Source organism: Chiloscyllium punctatum, chromosome 3 (assembly GCF_047496795.1).
Source record: "Chiloscyllium punctatum isolate Juve2018m chromosome 3, sChiPun1.3, whole genome shotgun sequence".
NCBI lineage: Eukaryota > Metazoa > Chordata > Chondrichthyes > Orectolobiformes > Hemiscylliidae > Chiloscyllium > Chiloscyllium punctatum.
In genome coordinates this window covers 50,651,058-50,666,592 of record NC_092741.1, presented here as the reverse complement: position 1 = coordinate 50,666,592, position 15,535 = coordinate 50,651,058, and the positions used below count along the sequence as shown (strand labels likewise).

The following is a 15,535-nucleotide window of genomic DNA, read 5'->3' as shown; positions in this document are numbered from 1 at the left end:
CGAAAACAGCCTCGAGTCCCTCAGTCTATCCTCATAAGACCTTCCCTCCAGACCAGGCAACATCCTGGTAAATCTCCATTGCATCTTTTCCAATGCTTCCACATCCTTTCTATGATGTGGCAACCAGAACTGTACGCAATATTTCAAGTGCGGCTGCACTAGAGTTTTGTACGGCTGTAACATGACCTCATGGCTCCGAAACTCAATCCCTCTACTAATAAAAGCTAACACACCATATACCTTCTTAACAATCCTATCAACCTGGATGGCAACTTTCAGGGATCTATGGACATGGATATCAAGATTTCTCTGCTCATCTACACAACCAAGAATCTTACCAATAGCCCAATACTCTTTATTCCTGTTAATCATTCCGAAGTGAATCACCTCACACTTTTCTGCATTAAACTCCAATTGCCACCTCTCAGCCCAGCCCTGAAGCTTATCTATGCCCATATGTAACTTGCAACATCCTTCCCACTGTCCACAACTCCGCCGACTTTAGTGTCATCCACAAATTTACTAACCCATCCTTCTATGCCCTCATCCAGGTTATTTATAAAAATGACAAACAGCAGTGGCCCCAAAACAGATTCTTGCAGCACACCACCAATAACTGAATTCCAGGATGAACATTTCCCATCAAACACCACGGTCTGTCTTCTTTCAGCTCACCAATTTCTGATCCAAACCATTAAATCCCCTTCAATCCCATGCCTCCGCATTTTCTGCAATAGCCTACTGTGGGGAACATTATCAAACACTTTACACTACATCAACTGCTTTACCCTCATCTACCTGTTTTGCCACCTTCTCAAAGAACTCAATAAGAGTTGTGAGGCATGACCTACCCTTCACAAAACTGCGTTGACTATCCCTAATCAAATTATTCCTTTCTAGATGATTATAAATCCTATTTCTTATAACCTTTTCCAATACTTTACCCTCAACTGAATTAAGGCTTACTGGTCCATAATTACCAGAGTTGTCTCTACTCCCCTCCTTGAACAAGGGGACAACATTTGCTATTCTCCAGTCTTTTAGCACTATTCCTGTGGACAATGATGACATAAAGATCAAAACCAAAGGCTCTGCAATCTTCTCCCTAGCTTCCCAGACAATCCTAGGATAAATCTCATCCAGCCCAGGGGACTTATTTATTTTCACACTTACCAGAATTGCTAACACCTCCTCCTTATTAACCTCAATCCCATCTAGTCTAGTTGCCTGTATGTCAGTATTCTCATTGACAACATTGTCTTTTTCCTGTGTGAATACTGATAAAAAATATTCATTTAGTGCCCCTCCTATCTCTTCAGATTCCATGCCCATCTTCCCACTACTGTCCTTAATAGGCCCTAATCTTACTGTATTCATTCTTTTAGTTCTGACATACCTATAGAAAGCTTTAGGGTTTTTCTTGATCCCACCTGGCAAAGACCTCTCATGACCCCTCCTGGCTCTTCTTAGCTCTCTCTTTAGGTCCTTCCTGGCTAAGTTGTAACACTCAAGCATCCTAATTGAGCCTTCATGGCTCATCTTTACGTAAACATCCTTCTTCCTCTTGACAAGAGATTCAACGTCTTTATTAAACTACGGTTCCCTCGCTCAATCACTTCCTGCCTGCCTGACAGGTATATACTTATCAAGGAAATGCAGTCGTTGTTCCTTAAATAAGCTCCACATTTCAATTGTGCCCATTCCCTGCAGTTGTCTTTCCCATCCTATGCATCCTAAATCTTGCCTTGTTGCATCATAATTGCCTTTCCCCCAGCTAAAAATCTTGCCCTGCAGTATATACCTGTCCCTTTCCATCACTAAAGTAAGCTTAACCGAACTCTGGTCACTACCATCAAAGTGCTCACCTACCTCCAAATCTAACAACTGGCCAGGTTCATTACCCAGTACCAAATCCAGTGTGGCCTTGCCTCTTGTGGGCCTGTCTACATTTGTGTCAGGAAACACTCCTGACACTGGACAAAACACTGACCCATCTACAGCATTTCCAGTCAATGTTAGGAAAATTAAAACCCTCATAACAACTCCCCTGTCACTCTCACTCCTATCCAGAATCATCTTTGCAATCCTTTCCTCTACATCTCTGGAACTTTTCAGAGGCCTTTTGAAAATTCCCAACACAGTGACCTCTCCTTTCCTGTTTGTAACCTCAGCCCATACTACCTCAGTAGACGAGTCCTCATCAAACGTCCTTACTACCACCATAATACTGGTCTTAACTAACAGTGCCACACCTCCCCCACTTTTACCACCTTCCCTGTTCTTACTGAAACATCTAAACCCTAGAACCTGCAGCAACCATTCCTATCTCTGCTCTATCTATGTCTCCGAAATGGCTACAACATCGAAGTCTCAGGTACCAACACATGCTGCAACTTCACCCACCTTGTTCCGGATGCTCCTGGAGTTGAAGTAGACACACTTCAAACCACCTTCCTGCCTGCCGCCACACTCTTGCAACCTTGAAACCTTATTCATTACCTCACTACTCTCAACCTCCTGTACACTGGACCTACAATTCCGGTTCCCTTCCCCCTGCTGAATTAGTTTAAATCCTCCCGAAAAGCATTAGCAAACCATCCCCCCCAGGATATTGGCACACCTCTGGTTCAGTGTAGACCATCCCACTTGTAGAGGTCCCACCTACCCCAGAATGAGCCCCAATTACCCAGGTATCTGAATCCTTCCCTCCTGCACCATTCCTGTAGCCATATCAAGTTTAAACATCCAGTCTTCAAGTACACAAAAGCAAAATACAATAGATACTGGAGATCTGAAATAAAAGCAGAAAGTTTGCAGGTCAGGCAGCATTCATGGAGAAACAGCAATAACATTTTGAGTTTAAGGTGATTGTTCTTCTGAAGAGTAGTACTGGACTTGGAACAATAACTGTTTCTATCTCCGCAAATGCAGCCAGACCTTATGAGTTTCTCCAGCAGTTTCTGTTTATAATTGTTATTCTTCATGGGTCAGCATAGCCTTATATACAGGAGCGAAGTAGCTGGGCCTAACCCTGTCACCATCTGACATCTATGCACTTTATCAATAATTGTCCCTGGAATCTGATCAGAAGTGAAAATTCTGGTTGATTTAGATTTCATTCTTCTCTAGACATTTTCTGTAACTAATTTTTGCTTGATTGAGATTAAGTGCAGGTTTGGAGACAAAACCTGAGTTTATACAGTGGTACAGAAAGTTTCATTCTTACCTGACCCACTGCATTCACATTGATCTCTTCTTCCACCAATAAATGACAGACATCTTGATGTCCGTGTTTTACTGCACGGTGCAGAGCATTGAGGTTTTGACTGCAATGCGCGTTGATAGATTTGTCAACATCTGAAAAGATTATTTATTTTGACATTATTTTTTTGTCTGCACCTTTCTCAGGAAACTTTCTTACTTTGTTCCATCTCTCCTTATAGTGGCAGTTCACAATAAGGCATTTCTTATGGGCATTAGTGATCTGATTATTGTCTCTTTGCATGAACATGGGATATTGTTGTTAATTTTTTTTATTATGGGGCATCAGAGTTGACATGGTCCTATACTTAGCTGACAACTATAGATTGGTAAGAGGTAATTAGATAATGCAGTGGAGAAACTGTAAAATGGTGAGGGAGGATATGGGTTGGTGGAGTACCCAGTGATGAACTGCTCCCATTGCCTCTTTACTAGGGAAGATAAATGACCACTGTCCCACCCAGAAACTAATTGAGCCACTTGTGCGCCTCTCTCCTTTTGCCACCCAGCAGATGGGCTCTACAATATGTGCTGAACCTTTGTAAATCAGGGGATCTTATTGAGCAACCTGTGGCCTATGGAGGGGGGTGGGGGGGCCCTTGACAGGGATCACGTTAACTAAAATAGCAGCAGAATATAAGAAGTAGGAGCAGGAGTAGGCCATCTGGTCCATCAAGCTTGATCTGCCGTTCAATAAGATCAAGGCCAATCTTTTCTTGGCCCCAGCTTCACTTACCTGCCTGCTCATCATAACCATTGTAACCCTTACTGTTCAAAAATCTATCTTTGCCTTAAAAAGAATATCAATGAGGTAGCCTAAACTGCTTCACTGGGTTGTTGAAGATTCACAACCTTCTAAATGAAGAATTTCCTCCGCAACTCAATCCTTCACCTGCTCACCCTTATTTTGAGGCTATGCCCTCTAGATCTAGTTTCCCCCACCAGTAGAAACAACTTCCCTGCATTCTATCTTATCTATTCATAGAGTCATAGAGTCATAGATATATACAGTATGGAAACAGACCCTTCGGTCCAACCCATCCATACCAACCAGATATCCTCACCCAATCTAGTCCCACCCTGCCAGCACCCGGCCCATATCCCTCCAAACCCTTCCTTTTCATATACCCATCCAAATGCCTCTTAAATGTTGCAGTTGTACCAGCCTCCATCACTTTCTCTGGCAGCCCGGTCCATACACGTACCACCCTCTGTGTGAAATCGTTGCCCCTCAGATCTCTTTTATATCTTTCCCCTCTCACCCTAAACCTATGCCCTCTAGTTCTGGACTCCCCAACCCCAGGGAAAAGACTTTGTCTATTTATCCTATCCATGCACCTCATAATTTTGTAAACCTCTGTAAGGTCACCCCTCAGCCTTCGACGCTCCACGGAAAACAGACCCAGCCTGTTCAGCCTCTCCCTATAGCTCAAATCCTCCATCCCTGGCAACATCCTTGTAAATCTTTTCTGAACCCTTTTAGGTTTCACAACATCTTTCCGATAGGAAAGAGACCAGAATTGCATACAATATTCCAACAGTGGACTAACCAATGTCCTGTACAACCGCAACATGACCTCCCAACTCCTGTAATCAATACTCCGTCCAATAAAGGAAAGCATACCAAACACCTTCTTCACTATCCTATCTACCTGCAACTCCACTTTCAAGGAGCTTTGAATCTGTACTCCAAGGTCCCTTTGTTCAGCAACACTTTCTAGGACCTTACCATTAAGTGTATAAATCCCGCTAAGATTTGCTTTCCCAAAATGCAGCACCTCACATTCATCTGAATTAAACTCCATCTACCACTTCTCAGCCCATTGGCCCATCTGATCAAGATCCTGTTGTAATCTGAGATAGCCCTCTTCGCTTTCCTTTATTCCATTCATAATTTTGTATATGCTGGAAGTGCTGAAGAAACTCAGGAGGTCTGGCTGCACCTGTGGAGAAAGGAATGGAGTTAACATGTTGAGTCTGATAGCAGTCTTCTTCAGGTTGACCAACCCTGGCCCCACACACTGGCACTCACTAGCCGGGAGGGTAGTCTGTCTACTGGTGCCCTATCTGCTAAGTTCAGTCCCAGCAATAGCTATTGTTCCAGATCGTGTTGTTGAGACTGCTGTGGTGTCAATTCTTTGACCAGATGGCAATTCTTCAGGGTTGACCCTGCCCTGTAAGTGGAAACAAGTGCTGATTGTAACTAGTGAGTCGCCTGAGAACTTAGAAATGTAGATGGGGATGACAAAGTTGTTTCCAATTATTGGGGCTGTCACTGAGGACCCCTTGGCTCCAACAAAATTCTGGCCTATTAACACACTTCACTTGGTGGCAAATGGATTGTAATTGAGAACAGGTGAATGGCATGATTTTTGTCCTCTCCCAACCATTTAATGCACAGCAAATCTTAAAATACACCATATACTGCACTAATTTGAGAATGATTGCGAGTTTGTTCTTCAGTTGTTTAATAATAAGTGGGAACTGACTGGCCTGTCAAATCTCCCTGGTGAGGACAAAGAATTTAAGTTGAGGTGATATCAATTCTAATTCTAGTTAATGAAGATATGAAGTTTTTGGTCAGAGCAAGAGGTGAAAGTAAAATAATGTTGGAGCTTGTGTTTTTTGAGTGATGGCTAATACCTCCATTGTGGACAGAATGATGATACACGTTGCTCTGAAGTCTCGACAACTTAATTTTATATTTAACCAAGAGCTAGGCAACATGGCAACAGATCCTGTGTGATGAGTGTTTCCTGTGAATATTATTGGTGACAAATACAGAAGTGGTCTTTGGTATTTGATGCTAAATTGTTTGTGTACAATACAAAAATAAACAAATAAAAGGTCTAGAAAATAAAGTTCTCTATTCACTAAGTACCTCAGAGCTATTGTGCAGAGCTTGGAGTGAAGTTATGTTTCAGTACAGCTCTCCAAACTTCTCCCAGTCAAAACATTTTTTTTTTTTCACATTTCTTGTCCAAAAGCAAAACTCTGTAGATCATGAAGATCTGAAATGTAAACAGAAAGTTCTGGAGAAGCCAAACAGACCTGGCAGTATCTGTGGCAATAAGAACAGAGTTAACATTGATTTCAATATCACTCTTCCACAGAACTGAAAATTCTTCATTTTTGAAAGCATTTGGTTCATGCAGTTTTGAAGTTAAATGTGTGCTTCTAATCTAATTTTATGACTTAGATGGGTCAATATGTTTCTGCGTTTTGATAATGTATCTTTTAAGGAAGTTTAAATGAAATATTTTCATTATTTTCCAGTTCTCAATCAGATGGATTATTAGAACAGCATCCAGTCCAAATTCATTGCAGAGCAATGAGATGGTGACTGCATGTTTTGGAATGCTGGCTGGCATGGTGGCTCAGTGGTTAGCACTGCTGCTTCACAGCACCAGGGAGCTGGGTTTGATTCCAGCCTTGGGTAACTGTGTGGAGTTTGCACATTCTCCTCCTGCTCAAAGCTAAGGATTTTAGATATACTACAGCATGTTTGCATCCATGTATCTATATCATAATGCTAGAGGAATGACTAAGACTTATGATTAGGTCATATGCATGTCCTTTAAAGCTTTATTGCATATCCGCTGTGAGACATAAAATTTGTTTTTCCAAACAAAATTCATCCCCAACAACATTATATATAGTCAGGTGACCATAAGATGTAGGAACAGAAGTATGGAAATAAAAACTGGAAAAAATGGAAATAAAAATATGGAAATTCAGCACATGGAAATAAAAACTGAAAGAACTGCGGATAATGTAAATCAGAAACAAAAACAGGAATTTCTGGAAAAGCTCAGCAATGCTGTCTTTTCTATATTGTACCACGGAACATTATGTATAGCTGTACATATCACATTGGGTTCGTTGCTTATGGTCATCCCTGAGTGAAGTCTGACCCTGCACTGTTGGCTCCTTCTTGTCTTCCTCCTCACTCTTATGGCCCCTTGGGCTCAGCAAACACAGGAAAGTAGATGGCTAGGCAGGCAAAATGGTGGCGGCCAAGAAAACAAAAAAAGCCATTAGGATCCATGAATTCTAGGCTCCAGCTGTTTGTGAAAAGTGGCAAATATATGCTGGGCTACAAACAAACAAATGATTTGTCAAGGCAAAACCAAGCTGGTATTCATGCCAACAGCTGTCCAGTCATGAGTAAATCAGAGATTGATTATGATTCTATATTAGCCAAGACTGGTGAGCACCAGTACAGTGGCAACAACATTAAACTAGGTGCAGCTTCGGGTAAATACTACAGAGTGTGCAAACTGGCTGTCATTGACTCTGGTAATTCTGACATCAGGAGCATGCCAGAACAAATCAGTGTGAAATAAACTCAGCTGCAACTCTGAAATGTTTTACAAATAAAGTTATTCTGTTAAAATAACATGTCTTTTAAACAGTGGACTTGGCCCTATTTGGCTCTCAGGGTTCATCAACCTGTCTTTTGGGACAGTGATATTTTGAGGAAGTGGTAATGTCACTAGGCGAATAATCCAGAAACCCAGGCTAATAATCTGGGGACATGTATTCAAATCCCACCATGGCAGATGGTGTAATTTGATTTCAATAGAAGTCTGGAATAACAAGCTTGTCGATGCATGACCATGTAGCCATTGTCAATTGTTGTAAAAATCCATCTCACTAATCTTATTTAGGGAATGTAATCCAGCATCTGTATGTGGCTTGGCCTACTCTACAATTACAGTGATGTGTTTACTTTTAACTGTCCATCTGGCCATTAGGGATGGGCAATAAGTGCCAATGATATCTGCATTGCATGAGCAAATTTGAAAAAGTCAGAAGTCACACAACACCATGTCATAGGCCAACAGGTTTATGTAAAATCTCCAAAAACTTGTGATTTTAAATAAAGCTGTTGGATGATAACCTGGTGTCGTGTGATTTATGATTTTGTCCACAAGTTTAAAAAAGATGCTTCTGGTCATCTTATAACATTGACATTGTCTATGAGATTGACAATAAGAACACTTGGTCATCTTCCAAAAGCTGCTTTTCAGTTTGTTGCCTGTTTATTTTGCTGATATTTTTGTATACATTTAGATGACTTTCTGTGCTGCCAGTAATGTGGTGATGTACCACTTGTTGGTCACCTGGGTCTTGTTTCAGGGTCTGGTTTGAACTTTAACACCAGACTTTCTGCACATATTATCCCCTTCGGTGTCACATGATTTCCAGATGTGAAGAAATGCTGGACAACATCTGGTTGGCTGTGACAAATTGCAGCTATTAGTGATCTTGTTGGTTTGGTGCAGTTTGCTGACCCTACCCATAATGTTGCCTGCCCATAAAACATGAAGTTGATGTTGAAATGCGCCTATAGCTTCATGTTGGGTTCAACTTCCAGAAAGGGGTCAAGGATGTGGTCTCTGCAAATGCCCAGAAAATCTTGTTTGGAAAGCTATGGCTGAAGGGGATGCAATTACCAATTTAACTAGCCTCTTCATGAGTTCTTCTTTGGATAAATGTCACTCATGCCCTTGCTGCAGCACTTGACAACAACAAAAATGGCAATAGGTTATTGTAGCTTCTGTCTGTACAACATTAGTTGAGTTTGCTAATCCTGAAGTTGGTTCATACCATGAGGTTGTCCTGAGTTACTGACCAAATCTTGTTTGGATCACTTTCACCATGCTCAGAAAGACAAGATATATTTATTCTGTGAAGCTGCACCTTTCTGATTGCTAGTAAGATTTTCAGATATCCACCTTAAGGATCATTTATGACTTGATCTGCAAGGTCACGTTGCAAATGTTGCTTAAAAAGCAATAATTCAATGATGATGTTATGTGCTGGCCAATCCATAAGCAAATGTTTGCCTTCTATTTCTTGTAGAAGGTCTGTGATTCTCAGTTTATTGAAATAGAATTTAAGACTTATTAGTTCCTTTTTTATCTTGGATGTCTGTTCTGTTTTATTTTTCTTCCTTTTGCCTCTATTTTACATTATTTTTCATGAGGGCTCTTTAAGAAGTTTTGCTAATTGTGGCTTTGTGCCTTTAAGAGATCAAGGTCTGTAGTAACAAAGTTCAGCCAGTAGAGGGAGTTCACACCAAACAAGGAGTAATGACATTACGCCAGCCTTGAAGGAAACAAAATAGTGGAACCAACTGGCTACTGCACAGAGGTAAGCTTCTTTGCTTTGGAATGTCACTTTTTAGTGCTTTTGAACAGAAGGTCTCTGTCAAATGACAATATATTTTGACTGCTATTGTTAATTCTATGCCTGGAGGAAGTTTTTCAGCTCTCAATTTTAAACCTATAAGAAGGCATGGGCGGCATGGTGGCACAGTGGTTAGCACTGCTGCCTCACAGCGCTAGAGACCCGGGTTCAATTCCCACCTCAGGTGACTGACTGTGTGGAGTTTGCACGTTCTCCCCGTGTCTGCGTGGGCACCCTCCGGGTGCTCCAGTTTCCTCCCACAGTCCAAAAGATGTGCAGGTCAGGTGAATCGGCCATGCTAAATTGCCCATAGTGTTAGGTAAGGGGTAGATGTAGATGTAGATGTAGATGTAGGGGTATGGGTGGGTTATGCTTCGGCGGGGCAGTGTGGACTTGTTGGGCCGAAGGGCATGTTTCCACACTGTAAGTAATCTAATCTTTTAACTGCTATCCTTTAACTTTTATGCTAGGAAACAGAATGAAACTTGGAGATCTGTTCATGAAAACCTTTTGTGATTGGTTGACTGAATGCTTCATGATTCAGGTTGTCTTAATCTTCAGTGAGGACTTGTTACAAGCTGGTTTTGCAGGGATTCACAAAAGACAAAAGACAAATGGACAATGTTGAAACTGTAAAATATTATTTGAAACCAGTTTGTCTCATTGAAGGGTACCATTCACTCACAACATCTACTTACATTTTTATAATTCTTCTAACAAGGTAAAACATTCCAAGCTGCTGCTCAGAAATGTAATCAGACAATACATGGCACCAATTTACAAAGTAGCCTTAGAAAGGCAAAATATTGTGGATGTTGGAAGCATGAAATTAAAGAAAAATCAGAAAATGTTAGAAGGTCTAAGGTGGTCAGTAGATTGAAATAAAGTTAACATCTTCGATCAATTACCTGTTTATCAGAATTGGCAAAAAATAAAGGTGTGAAAGAATTTAAGTTACAGAATCACATGGGATGCTAGGAAAATCACAAGAGAATTTCTGCAAAGGGCTAAAAAACATTGAAGACTGCTTTAAATCACCAGTCTTCTATTATTTAATTTCTCCTGCCTGACACCCTTGCCCTTTTGATCTTTACTCTTTTGTGCTCGCTTCACTTCTCTAACTGCAGCCAGTTTTGGTGAAAGATCAGCCTCTTGATGTATAAATGCTGTCTCTCAGTCTCTTCACAGAAGCTGTCAGATCAATGGAGCATTTCCAGTTTTTGTTTTGGAACAGATTAGGCAAGTTGACTAAAAGCTTGGTCAGCAAGGAAGATGTTGAAGAGAAACTTAATGCTGGAGAGAGAGAGCAGGAAATTTCAAAGCTTAGAGCATTGGATACCATCGTCATTGCAGTTAAAATCCGGGACTCCCCAAATTATGAATTTCAGTCAAAGAAACTGAGTTTCCACTGTCTTGACTGAGTGAATAATTCATATATAAATTCATAAATAAATTCAAACCATGTAAAAGTAAACAAACCCATTAGCTATGTTCTGAAATGAAAACAGATCCTGCAAATTCCATTAAATACAGAGAATGCTGAACGCTCAGTGTGGTTGGTCAGCTTCTTGGGGAAAGAAAGGGAGTTTACATCAGATTTACTGCATTCACAGTATTTATGGTGTTGTTTGCCTTCAGTCTGGCTCTGGAACTGCAATATTCATGCCTCTGAAAGCCCAGGACTTTTTACTTCCCGGTAACAGTGAGGGGAGTTTGTGTATTCAGGGTAAGATTTAGCATGTGAACCATTTCTCGAATTATTTTTCACTAGATGCAATTTCATTTGTTGAGTTGCCTCTTTTTTCACCAAGAGTGCCTGTCAAATTGGAAGGGCTTGATCACAGTAAAAATGATACAGAAAGTGATTCTTAGGAGCTTCAAAAGCATTTTTATCTGTCTATAAGCCTTCACCTTCTAATGACAAGTAGTGATGATTTTTGAAGCTTTTTTAAGTACCACAGTTGGTTACACATTTCTTTGTCACTAAGTACTCCTGAATTATCATTGTACATCTGGGCTTTGTCCCAAAGCATTAATATTGGAAGACTTCAACTGTGCTGGTCTATGAATAATAGGCTTGTGTGAGTGTAGTCAAGTCTGACATTTCTGCGAGATGCATTACCCTGAACAACGTGCCATGAATTGCCTCAATGCTGCTGATGAACATAATGGGAGTTTTTATATTGGGTGTTTTGCATTCTGAGCTCCATATTTTACAGTGAGTTTTGGTGAAGGCTAATTGTCTAATTGTTTCAGAAGCATGACAATCATGTCAGCTTTCTAAGCACAAAAACCCCAACAATTTGTATTTCTGTAATCACTTTAATATTGCAACTTGTACTAAAGCACCTCACAGGAGCTATCTCAGGCATAAGTGATATCAGTCACAGAAATAGATTAAATCTACTGCCTGGGCCCTAAATTCTGGATTTCCTTTCTAATCCCTTCTGCCTTTCCACCTTTTCCTTTTCCTCCAAGTATGTGGTCATATGTCCTGTTTATACTACCTAGTATATCATTGCTGCCTTGTGTCATGCCAGTATGTGTCTGCTAACATTTTTGCCAAGCCCAGCATAACATAAGATCATCCAAGCTCAATACTCATTTTACACACACTAGTCAATCAACTGAGTCAATTACCCTGGAACTCAAGTCAGTCTGTCAAAGGGGATGCTTTATATAGAATAGAAGACTTGTGAATTAATATGCTGTGCTCGTCAACTTTTTCAGCAAGGTAACAGAGCTATATATCAACTATAAGTTCACAGATGAATTGTCAAGATCACTAAAATTGGTGTATAAAAGTAATTTATGCTAATATAGGATTTTGTCAATGAAATATTAAAACATTCAGACACCTGTATGAAGAATGATCACATATATTTTGGTTGTAAGTGCATAGTATAGATTTCAGTACTATAAAAGTCTTTCATCTGATTATCTAATTCCCGTGCTTTTAAGATATCTGACTTTTCACCTTGCTGTATATAATGGCAGTCATCAAGACAATCAATGGAATACACGGAGAACTCGCCATTTGGATACAGAACTGGCTCAAAGGTAGAAGACAGAGGGTAGTGGTGGAAGGTTGTTTTTCAGACATGGAGGCCTGTGACCAGTGGAGTGCCATAAAGATCGGTGCTGGGTCCTCTACTTTTTGTCATTTATGTAAATGATTTGAATGTGAGCATAAGAAGTATGGTCAGTAAGTTTGCAGATGACACCAAAATTGGGGATGTGGTGGACAGCGAAGAAGATTTCCTCAGATTACAACAGGATCTTGATCAGATGGGCCAATGGGCTAAGAAGTGGCAGATGGAGTTTAATTCAGATAATTGCGAGGTGCTGCATTTTGGGAAAGTAAATCTTAGCAGGATTTATACACTTAATGGTAAGGTCCTAGGGAGTATTGCTGAACAAAGAGACCTTGGAGTGCAGGTTCATAGCTCCTTTAAAGTGGAATTTCAGGTAGATAGGATAGTGAAGAAGGCGTTTGGTATACTTTCCTTTATTGGTCAGAGTATTGAGTACAGGAGTTGGGAAGTCATGTTGCAGCTGTACAGGTCATTGGTTAGGCCACTGTTGGAATATTGCATGCAATTCTGGTCTCCTTCCTATCAGAAAGATGTTGTGAAACTTGAAAGGGTTCAGAAAAGATTTACAAGGATGTTGCCAGGGTTGGAGGATTTGAGCTATAGGGAGAGGCTGGACAGGCTGGGTCTGTTTTCCCTGGAGCGTCAGAGGCTATGGGGTGACCTTATAGAGATTTGCAAAATTATGAGGTGCATGGATAGGATAAATAGGCAAAGTCTTTTCCCTGGGGTGGGGGAGTCCAGCACTAGAGGGCAAAGGTTTAGGGTGAGAGGGGAAAGATATAAAAGAGATCTAAGGGGCAACGTTTTCACACAGAGGGTAATACATGTATGGAATGAGCTGCCAGAGGAAGTGGTGGAGGCTGGTACAATGGCAACATTTAAGAGGCATTTGGATGGGTATATGAATAGGAAGGGTTTGGAGAGATATGGGCCAGGTGCAGGCAGGTGGGGCTAGATTGGGTGAGGATATCTGGTTGGCATAGATGGGTTGGATTGAAGGGTCTGTTTCCATGTTGTACTCTATGACTCCATGACACCACCAACCATAAAATCTGGAAAGAATAATGTATGATGAACTTATGTCACCAGATCAAGGCATTGGAATTACTGGGGTAGATTTTCTACTAAATTAGAGTCTACAAAGTGGAGATATTTTAATCAACATATTCAGATATTTTTGACCCATACCTGGGACAGGTGAGACTTGAACACAGGTCTTCTGATTCAGAAGTAGGGACACTGCCAGTACTGTACAAAACCTTACCTGGCACAGTGGATTGTCTGCCATTATACAGATGTCTTGCTCTCCATTTCCACTGATGTCGGTTGTGTTGATTGGATGACTGATTCCCAATGCCAACATTAAGTCTGGTAGTTGTTTTGTTAGTAATCCCACAACTGATTTAAAAAAAATACTATAACAATGTGTTTGAAATTTAGTGATAAGAGAAAAAAAAATTAATTGTGTGTAAGAGCATTATGGACAAAACAAAAAAAAAGACATCGTTTGTGGGCTGTTGGGTCAAATTATAATGTCCCAACCTCTGAGCCAGGAGACTGAAGTTCAAGTCCCGAGCTGCTCCAGAGGTATGTCATTACATGTCTGAACAGGTTGATTAACATAACTATTGGTCAGCAGTAGATCTTTTGTGTACTGTCGTAATGTCCCTACCTCTGGACAAAGAGGCCAGAGTTAAAGTCCCGCTGCCTCCAGTACTATGTAAGAACATCTCTGAACAGGTTGATTATAAAATATCTACTTGTGATCCATTGCTTGCATCACTACCTCTACTTCAGAAGTTTCAGACTCCAGTCCCGCCTGCTCTGGAGATGTGATGTGTTTGCTTTTTTGTAATTTGATCACAAAGTCCTGCAGCATCTGTCGAGAAATAAACAGACTGAATGGGTAGAATTTATTGTTTGAGATGGGTTCACATCAATTGTTTGGAAACCCAGTGGGAATGCTGCATTGAACATTTTTAGGAGGTCTGATGCAATTTGATGATAAGTGCCATTTACCCAGATAGTGTCGGGTCAGCATTCAATTAATCTGGTGTAGAATAGAAACTCTGACCCCCAGAAGTACAGGCAAACCAGAAGCTGGCTGCTGCAGCAGTTAGAGGAGCAATGGCCATTCTTAGTATTGCTCTCAGGCCTTCACCAGCAAGGCAGTTGACTGGAGTTAGAGGTGAGGGCATTGTATATGTTAATAGCTCTGAAGAGGTTAATGCTGAAAGCTACATTAAGCTCCTCCAATCTGGTAATAACGTAAGGACCTGTGTGGGGAAAGACAGATGGGCATTAAATCTTGAAGGAGATTAACTCCCATCTAAGTTTCCTTGTAGTCTTTGTAGCAACATAATTTGTACCTGATTGCTATTCTGCAATAAACTAAAAGCTTTCAAGAAAAGATACTTTGGAGTTCAACAAGTTTTTGACAATTTTAGAACAAGTAAAATCCTTTGATCCATAAATAATTTCATTTATGCTGTCTACAGTTGAGCAGAAACATATAAATATGAAGTTTAAAAATTAGAATTCATAGGAGAAAGTTGTTGTTGGAATTACTGATGAGTCTTTATCAGATTTATTGCAGTCCAAAGAAGATTTGAGCTTGGAGACAGCCATTTAAATAGCAACTGAAGCAAAAATCTAGGAAACAACACACATCAATCCTAAGACAAGAATGCCACCCCTATCACAGGAAACCTGCACAATCTGTTTGATTTGTAAAGTATAATAAATACCTTAACAATACATAAAAGGGAATAAAAAGTAAGTCAAATAGGAGATACTAAGAGTCAATGTCAATATCACGAAGGAGAGACTTCACAAACATAAATGTAACTATTAAAATTAATGCTATATCTTTGAAATAACAGATCACTTCCTGAGGATATGCACAAGTAGTCAGAGAGCAGTTACAGAGCAGCAAAAAAGTCAAATAATTTCTGACACAAATATGATAATGAGATAGTACATCA

General features: G+C 40.4%; 1 protein-coding gene and 1 pseudogene across 6 annotated transcripts in view; both read left to right on the top strand.

Annotated features, from left to right (window-relative positions):
- Positions 1-15,535, top strand: part of LOC140458462 (glutamate receptor ionotropic, kainate 2) — a 445,566-nt gene that overhangs the window by 18,088 nt on the left and 411,943 nt on the right. The gene's annotated exons all lie outside the window — the stretch shown is intronic.
- LOC140454615 (large ribosomal subunit protein eL30 pseudogene) lies at positions 7,268-7,607 on the top strand (annotated as a pseudogene).